Source organism: Sinohyriopsis cumingii, chromosome 5 (genome assembly GCF_028554795.1).
Source record: "Sinohyriopsis cumingii isolate HCF-2022 chromosome 5, ASM2855479v2, whole genome shotgun sequence".
Lineage (NCBI taxonomy): Eukaryota > Metazoa > Mollusca > Bivalvia > Unionida > Unionidae > Sinohyriopsis > Sinohyriopsis cumingii.
This window is the reverse complement of record NC_142965.1, coordinates 140258940-140279550: the sequence shown is the minus strand read 5'-3', so window position 1 is coordinate 140279550 and position 20611 is coordinate 140258940. Positions and strand designations below refer to the sequence as shown.

The 20611-nt window shown below is 35.0% G+C and overlaps 1 long non-coding RNA gene across 2 annotated transcripts in view; it reads left to right on the top strand.

Moving 5' to 3' along the window:
* Window positions 1-6680, top strand: part of LOC149800364 (uncharacterized) — a 38018-nt gene extending 31338 nt beyond the window's left edge. For both annotated transcript variants that reach the window (XR_016420961.1, XR_016420962.1), the window contains exon 2: window positions 5299-6680. This is a non-coding gene — a long non-coding RNA (uncharacterized LOC149800364). The remainder of the gene's footprint in view (window positions 1-5298) is intronic.
* The last annotated feature ends 13931 nt before the right edge of the window (window positions 6681-20611 follow it).

The window sequence follows — 20611 nt, the reverse complement described above, 5'->3', positions numbered from 1 at the left end:
CTGTATGTTACTAGAGGCACTTTCACTTCACTCTCCAATGCACTTTACGGTATGTTACTAGAAGCACTTTGACTTCACTCTCCAATGCACTTTACTGTATGTTACCAGAGGTACTTTGACTTCACTCTCCAATGCACTTTATGGTATGTTACTAGAGGCACTTTGACTTCACTCTCCAATGCACTTTATGGTATGTTACTAGAGGTACTTTGACTTCACTCTCCAATGCATTTTACGGTATGTTACTAGAGGCACTTTGACTTCACTCTCCAATGCACTTTACGGTATGTTACTAGAGGTACTTTGACTTCACTCTCCAATGCACTTTACGGTATGTTACTAGAGGCACTTTGACTTCACTCTCCAATGCACTTTACTGTATGTTACCAGAGGTACTTTGACGTCACTCTCCAATGCACTTTATGGTATGTTACTAGAGGCACTTTGACTTCACTCTCCAATGCACTTTATGGTATGTTACTAGAGGCACTTTGACTTCACTCTCCAGTGCACTTTACGGTATGTTACTAGAGGCACTTTGTCTTCACTCTCCAATGCACTTTATGGTATGTTACTAGAGGTACTTTGACTTCACTCTCCAATGCACTTTACGGTATGTTACTAGAGGTACTTTGTCTTCACTCTCCAATGCACTTTACGGTATGTTACTAGAGGTACTTTGACTTCACTCTCCAATGCACTTTACAGTATGTTACTAGAGGTACTTTGACTTCACTCTCCAATGCACTTTATGGTATGTTACTAGAGGTACTTTGACTTCACTCTCCAATGCACTTTATGGTATGTTACTAGAGGTACTTTGACTTCACACTCCAATGCACTTTATGGTATGTTACTAGAGGTACTTTGACTTCACACTCCAATGCACTTTACTGTATGTTACTAGGGGTACTACAACTTCACATTTTGATTCACTTTACTTTATGTTACTAGAGGTACTTTGACTTCACTCTCCAATTTACTTTACTGTATGTTACTATAGGTACTTTGACTTCACTCTCCAATGCACTTTACCATATGTTACTAGAGGTACTTTGACTTCACTCTCCAATGCAGTTTATGGTATGTTACTAGAGGTACTTTGACTTCACTCTCCAATGCACTTTACTGTATGTTACTAGAGGTACTTTGACTTCACTCTCCAGTGCACTTTACTGTATGTTACTATAGGTCCTTTGACTTCACTCTCCAATTTACTTTACTGTATGTTACTAGAGGTATTACAACTTCACATTTTGATTTACTTTACTGTATGTTACTGGAGGCACTTTGACTTCACTCTCCAATGCACTTTACTGTATGTTACTAGAGGCACTTTGACTTCACTCTCCAATGCACTTTACTGTATGTTACTAGAGGTACTTTGACTTCACTCTCCAATGCACTTTACTTTATGTTACTAGAGGTACTTTGACTTCACTCTCCAATGCACTTTACTTTATGTTACTAGAGGTACTTTGACTTCACTCTCCAATGTACTTTATGGTATGTTACTAGAGGTACCTTGACTTCACTCTCCAATGCACTTTACTTTATGTTACTAGAGGTACTTTGACTTCACTCTCCAAGGCACTTTACAGTATGTTACTAGAGGTACTTTGACTTCACTCTCCAATGCACTACTGTATATTACTAGAGGTACTTTGACTTCACTCTCCAATTTACTTTACTGTATGTTACTAGCGGTATTACAACTTCACATTTTGATTTACTTTACTGTATGTTACTGGAGGCACTTTGACTTCACTCTCCAATGCACCTTACTGTATATTACTGGAGGCACTTTGACTTCACTCTCTAATTTACTTTACTGTATGTTAATGGAGGCACTTTGACTTAACTCTCCAATGCACCTTACTGTATATTACTGGAGGCACTTTGACTTCACTCTCCAATGCACTTTACTGTATGTTACTAGAGGCACTTTGACTTCACTCTCCAATGCACTTTACTGTATGTTACTAGAGGTACTTTGACTTCACACTCCAATGCACTTTATGGTATGTTACTAGAGGTACTTTGACTTCACTCTCCAATGCACTTTACTTTATGTTACTAGAGGTACTTTGACTTCACTCTCCAATGCACTTTACAGTATGTTACTAGAGGTTACTTTGACTTCACTCTCCAATGCACTACTGTATGTTACTAGAGGTACTTTGACTTCACTCTCCAATTTACTTTACTGTATGTTACTAGAGGTATTACAACTTCACATTTTGATTTACTTTACTGTATGTTACTGGAGGCACTTTGACTTCACTCTCGAATGCACTTTACTGTATGTTACTGGAGGCACTTTGACTTCACTCTCCAATGCACTTTACTGTATGTTACTAGAGGCACTTTGACTTCACTCTCCAATTTACTTTACTGTATGTTACTGGAGGCACTTTGACTTCACTCTCCAATGCACTTTACTGTATGTTACTAGAGGTACTTTGACTTCACTCTCCAATGCACTTTACAGTATGTTACTAGAGGCACTTTGACTTCACTCTCCAATGCACTTTACTGTATGTTACTAGAGGCACTTTGACTTCACTCTCCAATGCACTTTACTGTATGTTACTAGAGGTATTACAACTTCACGTTTTGATTTACTTTACTGTATGTTACTAGAGGCACTTTGACTTCACTCTCCAATGCACTTTACTGTATGTTACTGGAGGCATGTTGACTTCACTCTCCAATGCACTTTACTGTATGTTACTAGAGGCACTTTGACTTCACTTTCCAGTGCACTTTACTGTATGTTACTGGAGGTACTTTGACTTCACTCTCCAATGCACTTTACTGTATGTTACTGGAGGTACTACAACTTCACATTCTTCCAGTGGTCTAGTGGTTAAAGCATCCACCTCAGATGCATGGTATTGTAGTTCAAACCCCAGCCGAAACACAATAAAGACCTATAAATAAATATAGTACTAACATATGCCTCGCTTGGCACTCAGCATTAAGAGGTTAGTGTTAGAACTGGTCAGTCTGGTGTCAGAATAATGTGAATGGGTGGGACATCATGCTACATGTCTGTGGTATGATGCCTCAGTGCTAGACATCACTATAAACTGACACTCTGCAGACATTGTAGCAATATGACTAAAAAACTGTTAAAGCTACATTGAAAACCCAAATCACACAGACACACACATCTGATTCACTTTATTGTATGTACCTAGAGACTTCAACCTGATTCACCTCACTGTATGTAGAAAGAGACTTCACTCTGATTCACTTACTGGATGTACAAAGAGACCTCACCCTGATTAACTTTACTGTATGTGATTAGAGGCTTCACTCTGATTCGCTTCATCATATGTACCTAGAGACTTCACTCTGATTAACTTTACTGTAAGTGACTAGAGACTTCACTTGGATTCACTTAATGTATATTAATAGACACTTCACTCTAACTGACTTTACTATATTTACCCAGAGACTTCACTCAGATTCACTTAATGTATATTAACAGACACATCACTCTAACTGACTTTGCTATATTTACCCAGAGACTTCACTCGGATTCACTTATTTGTATGTAACTAGATTGATTCATTTTACTGTATGTATCCAGAGATTTCATCCTGATTGACTTTAACATATATTATGTGAGACTTCACTGATTCACTTCGCTGTATGTACCTAGAGACTTCGCCTAGATTCACTTTACTGTATGTACCTAGAGACTTCACCTTGATTCACTTTACTGTATGTACCTAGAGACTTCACTCTGATTCACTTAGTTGTATGTAACTAGAGACTTCACCCTGATTCATTTTACTGTATGTACCTAGAGACTTCACCTTGATTCTCTTTACTGTATGTACCTGGAGACTTCACCTTGATTCACTTTACTGTATGTACCTAGAGACTTCACCTTGATTCACTTTACTGTATGTACCTAGAGACTTCACTCTGATTCACTTATTGTTAAAGACTTCACCCTGATTCACTTTACTGTATCAACCTGATTCAATTTACTGTATCACCCTGATTCACTTTACTGTATCAACGTGATTCACTTTACTGTATCAAAATGTGAAGTTGCAAATTTTGAATTGCAGAAAATTTTAAAGTTGAATGTATTGAACATTAAAATTTTATTGCATTTAAGCCAGAAAAGTCTTTGTGATGGGTCACTTTGACCTTTCTTCCTTCATCTCCCCCCATGTCAGTGTAAACTTCAAATGTGCAGCATTCCAACTCAGTGAAATTGACTGGGGTATCTTAACATGGTCCTTAGAAAGAAACATTTAAGCTACCAACCCATACCACTTGGTAGGAACCTGTGTCCACTTACCATTTTTTCAAAGGTAAATTGTCACAGCTTCCAAGCTGTCTAAACCTGATGAAAGGAATTATTTCTTTGGAAAAAATTAGGGACCATTGCCTACAATTGGGCAGAATAAATTAGGGCATACACTTTAGAGCAATCAGACTTTAAAGTGATGACCTTAGCCAAATTCTTTACTCTGAAAATTTCCTGGAAGGGAAACTTAGTCAACTCCGTGGAAGCATAAAGAGTTTCATGCTTTTCTCGTTAAACAATAAAGGGACCAGGTGGTTGCCTTGTAAAAAGAAAGACATGCTTAAGTGCTAGGATGCATAAGTTCTGAAAGAGAACAGCAATAAGGTATGCAATTTTAGTTTCACATAATATTTAATTATTTGATTGTTTGTTTTATGTAAATGTGTTTGCTATGACTAGGTTTCCATATTATGTATTATTTATTCAATTCATGGAAATGTGTTGATGCTAGAGTTGTTATGCAATTTATTTTATTCAATTTCATGGAAAGTGTTGACGCTGGAATTGTTATGCAATTTACCTTTTAATTTTACAGTTATTAGTTCATTGGTAGAATTGATTGCATGCAATCCAAATGTTCATATGTGTAGGATTTCACAGGGTTATATGAAAAAACTTCCTTTATTTGTTAAGACGATACAGATATCATGAGTTAATAATACATACCTAATTATATCTGATTTTGTAATGTTTGAATAATCTTGTAGGTTAAGGATTGCTGTGAGTTACAATTTGTGAATTTCATGCAATTGTAAGCAAATATGTAGTAGCATGTAAAAGAATACAGTAATATTCGATAGACGCTCACATGGTAATTTAAGACCTGCCTCTGGAAATGAGGTAAATGTCCTACCGTACCTAGTCAGAATTTACGCAGTCTGTGGAGCCAACATGCTCCGAGTGAATTGTATTTACCTCTAGAGAGTGGGGTATACATAATTATGGGTTAATTTTGTTGTTTACAGAACAGCTTTCTGAGAGAAAGATGGGACAGTCTGAAGACAGAAGTCCAAGGGAAAGAAGGATGAGGTCAGAATAAAAGGACCAGAAAGTCCATGAAGGGGCAAAGCATAGAGCTTAGGAAGGATGAACTAAGAAACGTTGATATATGGTCCAGACAGGAAGGTGATGCAAATCGGTTGTGGACATTGCACTCTTTTCACCTCTCATTATGATGATGAAATGAATCCAAATTAGACACACCTGTTAAATTATACTGATAAAATCTAACTTGAATTGAAATTGCCATTATTAATTTGTTCTGATTAAATTTGTTATTTTCTTGTCAAAAGGGGGCTCATATTGCTTTATTTCTTCCCAGTATTCTCGCTCAGTTTTCTGTTGAAATTCCATTCTTCTTTCACTCCTGCTGGGCTATAATATCAAGGGAGGTCATCCTCTAGATTAGGGGTGTCAAACTCAATTGCTCAGCGGGCCAACACTCAAATCACACGTAAGGTTACAGGCCAAACAGGATAAACATTCAATAAGCGGAAAATTAAACCTTTTTTAAACATTAATATAAATTAAAACAGAAAAATGTTTTAATAATAAAAAATCATTGGCATACCCATTTTTGCTCTTATGCCAATTTGTCAGAGCTGGATGTTTGGCAAGGCTGCTAATTAGGGAATTTGATTTGCACTTTATATCGCAGGCCCATTAAAAAATATTTTTGCCTAAAATTCTCTCTCGGGCCGGATATAATTGTATGCCGGGCCTGATGTGGCCCGCGGGCCTTGAGTTTGACATGTGCTCTAGATAATGCCAGCCAAATCCAATTAGCCACCCCTCTTACTAAGATGGTGACGTTACACAACTGTATGTTACTAGACACTTCACCCTGATTCACTTTATTGTATGTTACTAGGGACATTTTAAAGCATTCTAATTGTCTAGGCACATGCCCTACTTTTTAAAAAAAGTTATGCTAGGCATGATCACAAACATGGTAGAAATATGGGTAATTTTCTTGGTCCCTCTTCCAAGCACAAGAAGTCTCAAAATTTTGGTCTGTACACTTAGAGCTGTTAGGACAAGGCTTGTATGGCAACTCTGAGTAGAAATAAAACATTTTTTAAATGGCCTTGATGTACAATTTTATGGCAACTCTGAGTAGAAATAAAATATTTTTTTAAATGGCCTTGATGTACAATTGTATGGCAACTCTGAGTAGAAATAAAACATTTTTTAATGGCCCTGATGTACAATTGTATGGTAACTCTGAATAGAAATAAAATATTTTTTAAATGGTCTTGATGTACAATTGTATGGCAACTCTGAGTAGAAATAAAATATTTTTTTTAATGGCCTTGATGTACAATTGTATGGCAACTCTGAGTAGAAATAAAATATTTTTTTAAATGGCCTTGATATACAATTGTATGGCAACTCTGAGTAGAAATAAAACATTTTTTGAAAAATAACCTTGCTGTATTGTTTCACACTCAATCCTGAGATGTATTTTTTTAAATTTGTGTGATACTCCCAAAATATAAGATGCCTCAGTGTAAAACAGTTCATTCTATCAGGTAGATATTGTTATGGATCCCATTTAATTATTTAATAGTATTGTGCATAAAATACCTCAATATAAGGTTACCTCACTATAATGAAATCCATTTTATATCTCCTTTAAACAGTAACATATAGAAGAAGTATTACATCTTCAAAGGCAATAAATGACCACACTTTACATAATTAACAATTAATAGACATTATTATCAGAAAATCAAGTAAGAAAATAATTATCAGCATCATGGTAATTAATTAGCATTTCCTTCCACATTTGTTTCATTTTCCTTAGTGCCGCTTTAAAAGGTTATCCAAAATATTTATTATTAATGTTTTCATAATAACTTTCCCCATTCAGGTCAAAAAGATGTCAATCCAAATTCATTATAGAAAGCCTGATCTTAAACCAGTTAAAGCCCACTCATTACAATTATAGATTCTATTCTTTCAAAGAAGAGTATTTCCTCACTATAAAACCCCTCTATATTATAGTCTTATAACATGGGCATGATGAACAACACTGGTTTCTCACCATAAATTCCCTCCATATCCCAATATTTTATAATGTGGATATAATCAAGGAAAAAAATGGTTTGTCATATAAACCTCTCAATGTACCACTTTCTTTTAAGGTGGGAATAATCAAGAATAACAATGGTTCTTCAGTGTACTGCTATCTTATAATGTGGGTATAATCTAAAATAACCATAGTTCCTCACTTAAAACCCCCAACAGACTACTGTCCATCTTGTAATGTGGGTATTATCTAAAAAAACAATGGTTCCTCACTTAAAACCCCCAACAGACTACTGTCCATCTTGTAATGTGGGTATAATCTAAAATAACAATGGTTCCTCACTTAAAACCCCCAACAGACTACTGTCCATCTCATAATGTGGGTGTAATCTAAAAAAACAATGATTCCTCACTTAAAGAAAAACAACCAACAGACCACTGTCCGTCTTATAATGAGGGTATAATCTAAAATAACAATGGTTCCTCACTTAAAACCCCCAACAGACCACTGTCCATCTCATAATGTGGGTATAATCTAAAATAACAATGGTTCCTCACTTAAAACCCCCAACAGACCACTGTCCATCTCATAATGTTGGTATAATCTAAAATAACAATGGTTCCTCACTTAAAACCCCCAACAGACCACTGTCCATCTCATAATGTGGGTATAATCTAAAATAACAATGGTTCCTCACTTAAAACCCCCAACAGACTACTGTCCATCTCATAATGTGGGTACAATCTAAAATAACAATGGTTCCTCACTTAAAACCCCCTATCAGACCACTGTCCATCTCATAATGTGGGTATAATCTAAAATAACTATGGTTCCTCACTTAAAACCCCCAACAGACCACTGTCCATCTCATAATGTGGGTATAATCTAAAATAACAATGGTTCCTCACTTAAAACCCCCAACAGACTACTGTCCATCTCATAATGTGGGTACAATCTAAAATAACAATGGTTCCTCACTTAAAACCCCCAACAGACCACTGTCCATCTTATAATGTGGGTATAATCTAAAATAACAATGGTTCCTCACTTAAAACCCCCAACAGACTACTGTCCATCTCATAACGTGGGTACAATCTAAAATAACAATGGTTCCTCACTTAAAACCCCCAACAGACTACTGTCCATCTCATAATGTTGGTATAATCTAAAATAACAATGGTTCCTCACTTAAAACCCCCAACAGACCACTGTCCATCTCATAATGTGGGTATAATCTAAAATAACAATGGTTCCTCACTTAAAACCCCCAACAGACCACTGTCCATCTCATAATGTGGGTATAATCTAAAATAACAATGGTTCCTCACTTAAAACCCCCAACAGACTACTGTCCATCTCATAATGTGGGTACAATCTAAAATAACAATGGTTCCTCACTTAAAACCCCCAACAGACTACTGTCCATCTCATAACGTGGGTATAATCTAAAATAACAATGGTTCCTCACTTTAAAAAAAACCCCAACAGACCACTGTCCATCTCATAATGTGGGTACAATCTAAAATAACAATGGTTCCTCACTTAAAACCCCCAACAGACTACTGTCCATCTCATAATGTGGGTATAATCTAAAATAACAATGGTTCCTCACTTAAAAAAAACAACCAACAGACCACTGTCCATCTTATAATGTGGGTATAATCTAAAATAACAATGGTTCCTCACTTAAAAAACCCCAAAATATTACTGTCCATCTTTTAATGTGGGTATAATCTACATTTCCTCAGAATAAACCCCCTTGATGCACAGATTCTATCTTATAATGTGGGTATGATCATGAACAACACAATCCCCACAATAAACAACCCTCAATATGCCAGTGTCTAGCTGATGTAGGTATCATAAACAACAAATGTTCCTCAATATAAACCCCTCAATATGCCACCATAATGAGGGCATGATCATGAATTCCCACATAGCTGGCTAAATATTTCTTCTGTTGCTACTGACAATATTTATTCTAATTCAGGCACCATGGTAAAGTTGGTTCCTTTCCATCTGAACTTGGGTCTACTAATTTTACAGTTGAGTAAATAAACAGAAAAATGTCTAAAATTTGTATGAGTTTTCAATCTGCTTAAAAGGATCATTTAGTAGGCCTTCCTCCTCCTAATTCTTTTCTTTAAGCAAACAATTATTTTCACATCAAAATGTGTTATATATAGGAAAAAGCCAAAGCTGACGGAAATTGTGTCCACTGTGAATTACACAATGCAGCAGATTGCTTTACTTATATTTCTGATGCCAAAATTTCTTTGAACTATATTATATACCTTTGTAAAGGAAGTTCAAGAACAAAACATTTTATGAGTGATATTTAAAAAAAATATGTTTCAAGTTTATAAGCCATTGCACAGCTACTCATCATTAAGAAGAACACACACAGTCAAAGAAATATGAAACTGGGTCAATAAGAGTGCCAATATTTCATTTTTAAACTTACACAACATGAAATACATAGGGAGTTTATATTCATTTTATCTTATATTTAAATGTACTTAGATACAAATATTAAAGTGAATTCTTTGATACCTTCTTGGGTAGCAGGCATGCAAGCAGGAAATTATCTCCTGGGTCTTAAATATCAGTTAGTCAAACCAGAAATCAAATAACATCTGCTTCCTGTTCTTGTGGGTTTAAGACCATTTTTCAGCACATGACAGGCTGAACACTGTGGCAATATGCATATGCTTGCTATCAAAATAGTTAGCATCGTGAAGCGACTGATAGTAACCACATGTGACACTTCATTTAAGAACAAATGGGTCTTAATTGCCCTTCTCATAAGGGGGAGATAATCCTTTCCCCAAGTTATTCAACAAATAGCAGAATAGGTATCAAAGTGATAAGAAACTTGCATGGCATTGTTTGTCTTGAACTGGTGAATTCAAAATTTGCATTGCATTATTTTGAACTGGTGGCTGGAAATTGCATGGCATTGCTTTGAACTGGTGGCTGGAAACTTGAATGATATTGTTTTGAACTGGTGGGTGGAAACTTGAAGATATTGTTTTGAACTGGTGACTGGAAATTTGGATAGCATTGTTTTTGACTGGGAACTGGAAAATTGGATGACATTGTTTTGAACTGATGACTGGAAACTTGCAATGGTGACTAGAAACTTTAACAATATTCCTTGTACTGGTGACTGGAAACTTGGATGGCATTGTCGTAAACTGGTGACTGGAAACTTGGATGGCATTGTCATAAACTGGTGACTGGAAACTTGGATGGCATTGTCATAAACTGGTGACTGGAAACTTGGATGGCATTGTCATAAACTGGTGACTGGAAACTTGGATGGCATTGTCATAAACTGGTGACTGGAAACTTGGATGGCATTGTCGTAAACTGGTGACTGGAAACTTGGATGGCATTGTCGTAAACTGGTGATTGGAAATATGGATGGCAGCGTTTTCAACTGGTAAATAGGAAGTATAGATGGCAGTGTTTTCAACTGGTGATGGGAAATATGGATGGCAGTGTTTTGAACTGGTGATGGGAAATATGGATGGCAGTGTTTTCAACTGGTAAATAGGAAGTATAGATGGCAGTGTTTTCAACTGGTGATTGGAAATATGGATGGCAGCGTTTTCAACTGGTAAATAGGAAGTATAGATGGCATTGTCATAAACTGGTGATGGGAAATATGGATGGCAGTGTTTTCAACTGATGATGGGAAATATGGATGGCAGTGTTTTCAACTGGTGATGGGAAATATGGATGGCGGTGTTTTCAACTGGTGATGGGAAATATGGATGGCAGTGTTTTGAACTGGTGATGGAAATATGGATGGCAGTGTTTTGAACTGGTGATGGGAAATATGGATGGCAGTGTTTTGAACAGAATGAATCTGAAAAATAGGCTGATGACTTAAGTAAAAATTTATAATAAATTTCCATCAGTAACTTATTTTTCGCATTATTAAATACCAAGTAGTGTAATGTTGGGTGTCAGTGTTTAAATCATGTAAAATCTACATAACAAAGGTACCACAAAATTTGAAATAGCATTAAAAAGGGTGCCTAAATTAGAATAAAGATAGTAATTCATTCAACTTCACTGATTTTAATTCATAACAATTAAGTAACTCATTAGACTTAATTTATTTCATGACAATTAAATGGCACCCAAGATTTTACAAATTTTAATTCATGGCAATTAAGTAACTCATCAGAATTCACATTGTTTTGAGGGATTTTTGAGTATTTTGCATATACATCAGTATAACATGCCCCTCATTATAATGTATATCACCTGTGTGACTTCCATGAAAAGCATTATAACAAGGGAGCAATGTATCATGCAATACATGCATTATTTGGGAATATACCTCAGAATAACACATCTCATTGTAATGCATGCTACTTGCCTGGTTCCTACGGGAAGTATTACAACAAGGGAGTGCTGTATCATGTTATACACACATTATGAAGCATTCTCTTCAAAATTAAATGGAATGTCTTGATTGACTGTAATTCAGCTTAACACTCCCTTGTGTGCAATAAAATAAATTTTCAAATTTGGTTGTAATCCCCTTTTCCTGTCTTGACTTTACATAAATGGAATGTAACACATTAAATTCACATTTGACTTTACTGAAGCCAAGGGGGTGTAATTTATAGTGGTTTTGATATCAAATAATTCCATACATCAAATCCGCCTGTCTTGCCACTGTCTCAATGGAACACATGTAGATCAATGATAGCATCTCAACCCAGCTAAAAACAGCACATCAGGAAGGAGTGAAATGTAATGCAGCTGATTTGGGTACTAATGGAATTACTGAATAACTGTACACTATGACACAATTATTGTGAGACCAGGCAAAAAAATCTGTGTGGTTCTGGTAGCCATATGAAAACAAAAAGGGTAGAAAAGGACAGTACTTGTTGCTTTTAACTACTTTTTTGGTATCCAGGTCATGTTTGTTCACGTCACATTTTCCAAACTAAAGTTATTGGTTCAGAGGTGAAAAATTGGACATGTTCAATAACAGGGTTTTCTTTGAGTGTAAATGACAAAATGTTATAGTATTAGGGCAAATAAAACAGGCTAGGATGGGATACCATAACTATTTGTGTATGTGTGTGTGTGTGTGTGCATGTGTGTGCATGTGTGTGACCTTGAAACAAGATTTATATTTGTGAAACATGCATGTTCCACTGCAGAAAAAAGAAGTCAGAATCCCAAATTTAGAAAAAAAAATTATAACAAGAGACTCAAGACAGCCTAAGATCACTCATCTGACTGACAATAGCTAAATGAAAGATCATATGGCCAAAACACCTGGGTCAGAGGGACTCCTGTATAAATCTCTTCCCATGCTGTGGATCATGTAATGTATATATTCATGTATATATGTAATGACAAAAACTGTTTCAAGTTTGTTGACATCTAAATCCACATTTGAAGGCCCATCATTTATATCAATTGTCTTATACTGAAATATTATGCCAGAATGTTTTTGTCATAAATTTGGTCAATTCTGTTGAAGAGTTATTTTAATTTTTCTAAAGACAGTCATATCTGAACTCATATTTGCCTTTATAGTACAAACGTAAAATCATCGTATGTCAGGATGCTATCAATCAAATTGTCTTGAACTTTTTCTTAGGTAATATCATTTAACGATTTTTATATTTACTGTAACTGCAGCCAACATTAGTGGTGAATCAGCATCATTCGTACTTATTTAAAAGCCCTTTATGCAAAGATGCAATTTTTAGGAAGCTGGTTAAAGGTGGCAGCAATATTTGATGATGGACGGGCATCACTTTTACAAATTTGAAAGCCCTTCATGCCAGAATGTTTCTATCCTATTTCATTGTAAGTTCTAGAGGGATTTTAAAGTTTTTCAATGCTTAATAAAAGTGGCATCTGATGGTGAATTGACAATAAAAGTGGCATCTGATGGTGATTTGACATTAAAAGTGACATCTGATGGTGAATTGACATTAAAAGTGGCATCTGATGGTGATTTGACATTAAAAGTGGCATCTGATGGTGAATTGACAATAAAAGTGGTATCTGATGGTGAATTGACAATAAAAGTGGCATCTGATGGTGATTTGACATTAAAAGTGGCATCTGATGGTGAATTGACAATAAAAGTGGCATCTGATGGTGAATTGACAATAAAAGTGGCATCTGATGGTGATTTGACATTAAAAGTGGCATCTGATGGTGAATTGACAATAAAAGTGGCATCTGATGGTGAATTGACAATAAAAGTGGCATCTGATGGTGATTTGACATTAAAAGTGGCATCTGATGGTGAATTGACAATAAAAGTGGCATCTGATGGTGAATTGACATTAAAAGTGGCATCTGATGGTGAATTGACAATAAATGTAGCAATCTGATGGGCATTCATGCTAAGATAATTTGTATCAAATTTTTTCCAATACCATTAGAGTAGTTTTTAAAAAAGTCATTTAAAGATTTTTCTAAGTTTTAGAATGCCATCCATATTTGATGGTGGATAAGAATCATTAGAAATCTGAAGAAAATAAAGTATGGGTCAAAACCATTGACAATAATTAGCAGTCATCTACAGAGAATAACAGTAGTCATCTACAGAGAAGAACAGTAGTCACCTAAATACATACAATTACAGTAGTCACCTAAATACATACAATAACAGTAGTCACATACAGACAATAACAGTAGTCACATACAGACAATAACAGTAGTCACCTAAATACATACAATAACAGTTGTCACATACAGACAATAACAGTAGTCACTTACATACATACAATAACAGTATTTACCTACAGACAATAACAGTAGTCACATACATACAATAACAGTAGTCACCTACAGACAATAACAGTAGTCACATACATACATACAATAACAGTAGTCACATACAGACAATAACAATAGTCATCTACATACATACAATAATAGTAGTTACATACAGACAATAACAGTAGTCACCTACATGCATACAATAACAGTAGTCACCTACATAAATACAATAACAGTAGTCACATACAGACAATAACAATAGTCACCTACATAGATACAATAACAGTAGTCACCTACATACATACAATAACAGTAGTCACATACAGACAATAAAAGTAGTCACCTACATACATACAATAACAGTAGTCACCTACATACATACAATAACAGTAGTCACCTACATACATACAATAACAGTAGTCACCTATGTACAGACAATAACAGTAGTCACCTACATACATACAATAACAGTAGTTACCTACAGACAATAATAGTAGTCACTGAAAGACAATAACAGTAGTCACCTATATACATACAATAACAGTAGTCACATACATACAATAACAGTAGTCACCTACATACATACAATAACAGTAGTCACCTATATACATACAATAACAGTAGTCACACACATACAATAACAGTAGTCACCTACATACATACAATAACAGTAGTCACCTACATACAGACAATAACAGTAGTCACCTGCATACATACAATAATAGTAGTCACATACAGACAATAATAGTAGTCACTGAGAGACAATAACAGTAGTCACCTACATACAGACAATAATATACAGACAGCAATAGTAGTCATCTTGTAACAGACCATACTAGTAGTCACCTACATACACATAATTGAAGCAGTGACCTATATACAGACAATAATAGTAGTGACTTACAGACAATTCAAGTAGTCACAAACATATAGACAATAATAGTAGTCACCTACAGACAAAAAAAGTAGTTACGTACTGACATTAATAGTAGTTACCTTCACTTACAGACAGTAATATTAGTCACCTACAGATAATAAAAGTAGTCACCTTCATGCAGAAAATAATAGTAGCCACCTATAAACAACTTGAAGTTTTGACAGCTCATTTTACCATTTCATCTCTTCATAGCAGTGTCTATTGAGATCTATTTTTTAATCAAATAGTGTGAGGAATATAAGCCACAACATGGGAAAAATAACCCATCTGAAATACTGCTGATGTCACGGCCAACATCAGCACCATCATCATTGCCATTTTATTCTTTGATTTTTCCAAAAGATTCTGGAAATTTTATTATACCCTACATCAATTCATATACAGATTCTCATCCTAGATCATGGCATATAGATTTAGGGACCCTAAAAAAGTAAAATATTTACTTATCAGTGTCTTACAGTCATTTAGTGACCCTAAAAAAGTAAAATCTTTACTTATCAGTGTCTTACAGTCATTTAGTGACCCTAAAAAAGTAAAATGTTTACTTATCAGTGTCTTACAGTCATTTAGTGACCCTAAAAAAGTAAAATGTTTACTTATCAGTGTCTTACAGTCATTTAGTGACCCTAAAAAAGTAAAATGTTTACTTATCAGTGTCTTACAGTCATTTAGTGACCCTAAAAAAGTAAAATGTTTACTTATCAGTGTCTTACAGTCATTTAGTGACCCTAAAAAAGTAAAATGTTTACTTATCAGTGTCTTACAGTCATTTAGTGACCCTAAAAAAGTAAAATATTTACTTATCAGTGTCTTACAGTCATTTAGTGACCCTAAAAAAGTAAAATATTTACTTATCAGTGTCTTACAGTCATTTAGTGACCCTAAAAAGTAAAATATTTACTTATCAGTGTCTTACAGTCATTTAGTGACCCTAAAACAGTAAAATATTTACTTATCAGTGTCTTACAGTCATTTAGTGACCCTAAAAAAGAAAAATATTTACTTATCAGTGTCTTACAGTCATGTACAGAGGCCTAGAATATTACCTCCCTCCACTGGATTCCCAAGAATGGGGTCAAAATAATACCCCGCCCTTAAACATCTAGAGTAGGGTGAGGCAGAGTAAGCCATATTAAAATGAAAAAGCGACTACCAACATTTTTGTTCAGAGATCTGTGAAATATTTTAATAAACCCAAATAACGGATGAGAAGACAAAAAGCCATGCTTCACAAGAAACAATTGAGAAATGGAACCATGTAAGTCTTAAGTGTGCATCTTAAGTGTGCATGTGTGGACAGCACTTTTACCTTGACAAATCATGTTGAAGCCACAGCATGCATGGATGTGCGCGCACACACACACACACACACACACACACACACACACACACACACACACACACACACACACACACACACACACACACACACACACACACACACACACACACACACACACACACACACACACACACACACACACACACACACGCACACATGCACACACACGCTCTTCTATGTATTGGCATATTATTCGTTCTAATTAGAAAAAATCATATTTTATTTTGATTACATTTTTAATATACATTGTAATTGACTTCATTAGCAGTACTTAATAGTACTGGCAGTAGTGATGATGATAGTAGTAGTGGTGGTGGTGGTAGTGGAAGTAGCAGTAGAAATAGTAGTCAATCATTGTCTTCAACACCACATCTTAGTGATAGGCATAATCTCCATCAGTAGCAGTTGTACACAGTAGTAGTAGTAATTGTGGTAGTAGTAGTAGCAGCAGTAGTAGTTGTACACAGTAGTAGTAGTAATTGTGGTAGTAGTAGTAGCAGCAGTAGTAGTTGTACACAGTAGTAGTAGTAGTAATTGTGGTGGTAGTAGTAGCAGTAGTAGTAGTTGTACACAGTAGTATTAGTAATTGTGGTGGTAGTAGTAACAGCAGAAGTAGTTGTACACAGTAGTAGTAGTAGTAATTGTGGTGGTAGTAGTAACAGCAGTAGTAGTTGTACACAGTAGTAGTAGTAATTGTGGTGGTAGTAGTAACAGCAGAAGTAGTTGTACACAGTAGTAGTAGTAGTAGTAATTGTGGTAGTAGTAGTAGCAGCAGTAGTAATTGTAGTAATAGTACTTGTTCACAGTAACAATAATAGTATCAAATCAGTTGTACACTTTAGTAAAAGTTGCACGTAATAGTAGTAATTAAGTTTGTACAGTGTAGTAGTATTACATGGAGTTGTATATTGTTGTAGTAGTAGTAGTAGTAGTACCAGCAGCAGCAACTGTATAATGTAATAATAATAATAATAATAATAATAATAATAATAATAATAATAATAATAATAATAATAATAATAAAGACTTTATTTAGAGACGGTATCTCAGAGAACCATTTTACCCTCAGGCCTTCTAGCTGTTCTGCAGAATATATACACCATGTACAACACACAATATGATTAATTTGGCTGGACACTAAACAATTAAGTGATTCTAACAATCAAAGTATCAAGCTTGGAACATATGCACAGGCATCTGTGAACACATAAACATATATAAAATATAAAATATCACCCTGTATAAAAAAAAATTAAACTGTGAAAATGATGCAAAAAGTACAGTAAAGTAGGCAGTATTTATAAGAACTTTTCAATTGTCTTAAGATTTCATCCATTTAAGACATTGATTATGAAATGAAGAAATGCTAGGAGCTTGCCTTATGTCACTGGGATTGTTGTTCCATACCAGTAGACCAATATACTGAAAACCTGTTTTAAACAATTCCTTCCTTGCTCTTGGTATAATGTAATTTTCACTTCTAATGGACCTTAAACCATCAGCATTTCTTTGGTGAAGGATATTGCTTTGGTAGACAGGAATGGTTTTTCTGGACACCTGGTACATACATCTGGCCTTTCTAAGAAATATTCTTTCAATTATTGTTAAAAGGTTTATGCTATTCATTGTGTCCTGGAAATTGTCTATGCTGTACACTGATCTAGAATTAAATGTCTTGCCCTCTTTTGGAGTGTTACAAGTTTTGTTATGTTTGAATTAGAGGTATTACCCTAAATTACATTACAATAGTCCAGTTAAATCACCAGGATCCCTGCTGATAAGGAAAGCCATGATACAGTAGTAGTAGCAGCAGCTGCATACTGTAGTAGTAGTAGTAGATGTTGTTGTACAGTCTAGTAGTAGCAGTAGTTGTAGTAGTAGTAGCAAGAGCCACACAGTACAGCAGTATCTAGTTCAAAAATTGTTTATTTGGTTGGACTGTCCAGATCCAGAGATATGTGGTTTTGGAATAGATGGAAACAAAAAATGCCACTCACCCACACAGTTACAATTCCAGAGATATAATGTGGTTTTGGGATAGATGGAAACAGAAAATGCCACTCACCCACACAGTTACAATTCCAGAGATATAATGTGGTTTTGGAATAGATGGAAACAGAAAATGCCACTCACCCACACAGTTACAATTCCAGAGATATAATGTGGTTTTGGAATAGATGGAAACAGAAAATGCCACTCACCCACACAGTTACAATTCCAGAGATATAATGTGGTTTTGGGATAGATGGAAACAGAAAATGCCACTCACCCACACAGTTACAATTCCAGAGATATAATGTGGTTTTGGAATAGATGGAAACAGAAAATGCCACTCACCCACACAGTTACAATTCCAGAGATATAATGTGGTTTTGGAATAGATGGAAACAGAAAATGCCACTCACCCACACAGTTACAATTCCAGAGATATAATGTGGTTTTGGAATAGATGGAAACAGAAAATGCCACTCACCCACACAGTTACAATTCCAGAGATATAATGTGGTTTTGGAATAGATGGAAACAGAATATGCCACTCACCCACACAGTTACAATTCCAGACCTGCCAACTCAAACAAGATCATCTCAGTAGGTCACATTTTTACCCCCATAGGTTTTGACCAGTTTTCAGTAAGGTGTAGCAAAACGGTAACCATTATTTTCAACTGAAAAGTTTGTAAAATATATGTAGACCTGGTACAGTTCCAAACAACATGCAGATGAATGACTTGATGCTCTCTCTCAACTTGACATTAATTCTTGGAAATTATTTTACAATTTCACATGATGAAAGTAATCACATCTCCTGCCATGAGACTTACTCAAATTGACATGTCTAATAAACGTAATTCCAGTTTTTATTTACAAGAATCCAAATATTCCTTTTTATTCTTCTGTACTTCTGTGTGTTGGATTTGGATCTGGGTTTCCTATTAGACTTAGTGGAGTTAATCATGGAACCAGACAAACTTTATAGTAATACCTCAGACACTTTCAACTGCGCACAATTTTTCACGCAAAGCATTTTTGTGAACAAACTGTTTATTATGGAATTTTTTTAAATGGTGTCCAAACAAGTGACATATGTTGAAGATAAAAGAGAAAATTAACCTCACAAAAAGTGTTAATAATCAGTACAGAAGAATAAAAATTAATGTGATAATACAAAGACATAATTAATGTGATAATGCAAAGACATAATTAATGTGATAATACAAACACAAAATTAATGTGATAATACAAAGACATAATTAATGTGATAATGCAAAGAAATAATTAATGTGATAATACAATGACATAATTAATGTGACAATACAAAGACATAATTAATGTGATAATACAAAGACATAATTAATGTGATAATGCAAAGACATAATTAATGTGATAATACAAAGATATAATTAATGTGATAATACAAAGACATAATTATCGTGATAATACAAAGACATAATTAATGTGACAATACAAAGACATAATTAATGTGACAATACAAAGACATAATTAATGTGATAATACAAAGCAGGTCTGCTTATAATTCAGTGCAACACTACAACAAATTCTTCCACAAGTCAGACATGAAAACACAGTTGGCACTTAATTAGGCTCTCACAGAAATGCCCACAGACATTGCTGTTATGGTAGACTGGCATATTTTACATTTTAGTTCATAGGGCACATTGCATTTATGATGATTACATTTAAACCAAACTAAAAGATGGTACTAAAACCCAAATTTGATATAATTAGTATTTATATATTATAGTGCTGTCTCCAGTAGGCAATAGTAACACTTGGAGTGATTGAAATTTCCCTGAATATTGTTATTTATGGTGTACTAAGAATGTTGTTTGGGAAGAAAATTTAACAAAATACATGATATTTTTAAATTAAAAGTTGAGAATTTCATTTTGATTCAAATTTCTGATCACGATTTTCTTCATGTTCAACAAACAGTGTCATATACATGGGTTTATTTTGTTATATTTGAAACAATGGGATCCATGCCTGCAGACCCTGCATATTAAGTGGGGGTTCACAAGTTTTCAAGGCAAGAGTTATTGAGGGAGTGGTGTACAAGCAGATGGGACAGTACAGATGTTTACAGGATTGAGGGCAATATTTTAGGGAGTGACAGAGGAGTGCATTTAACTTAGACTATTGAGTTATCATATACACTTACTTAGAAGTTAG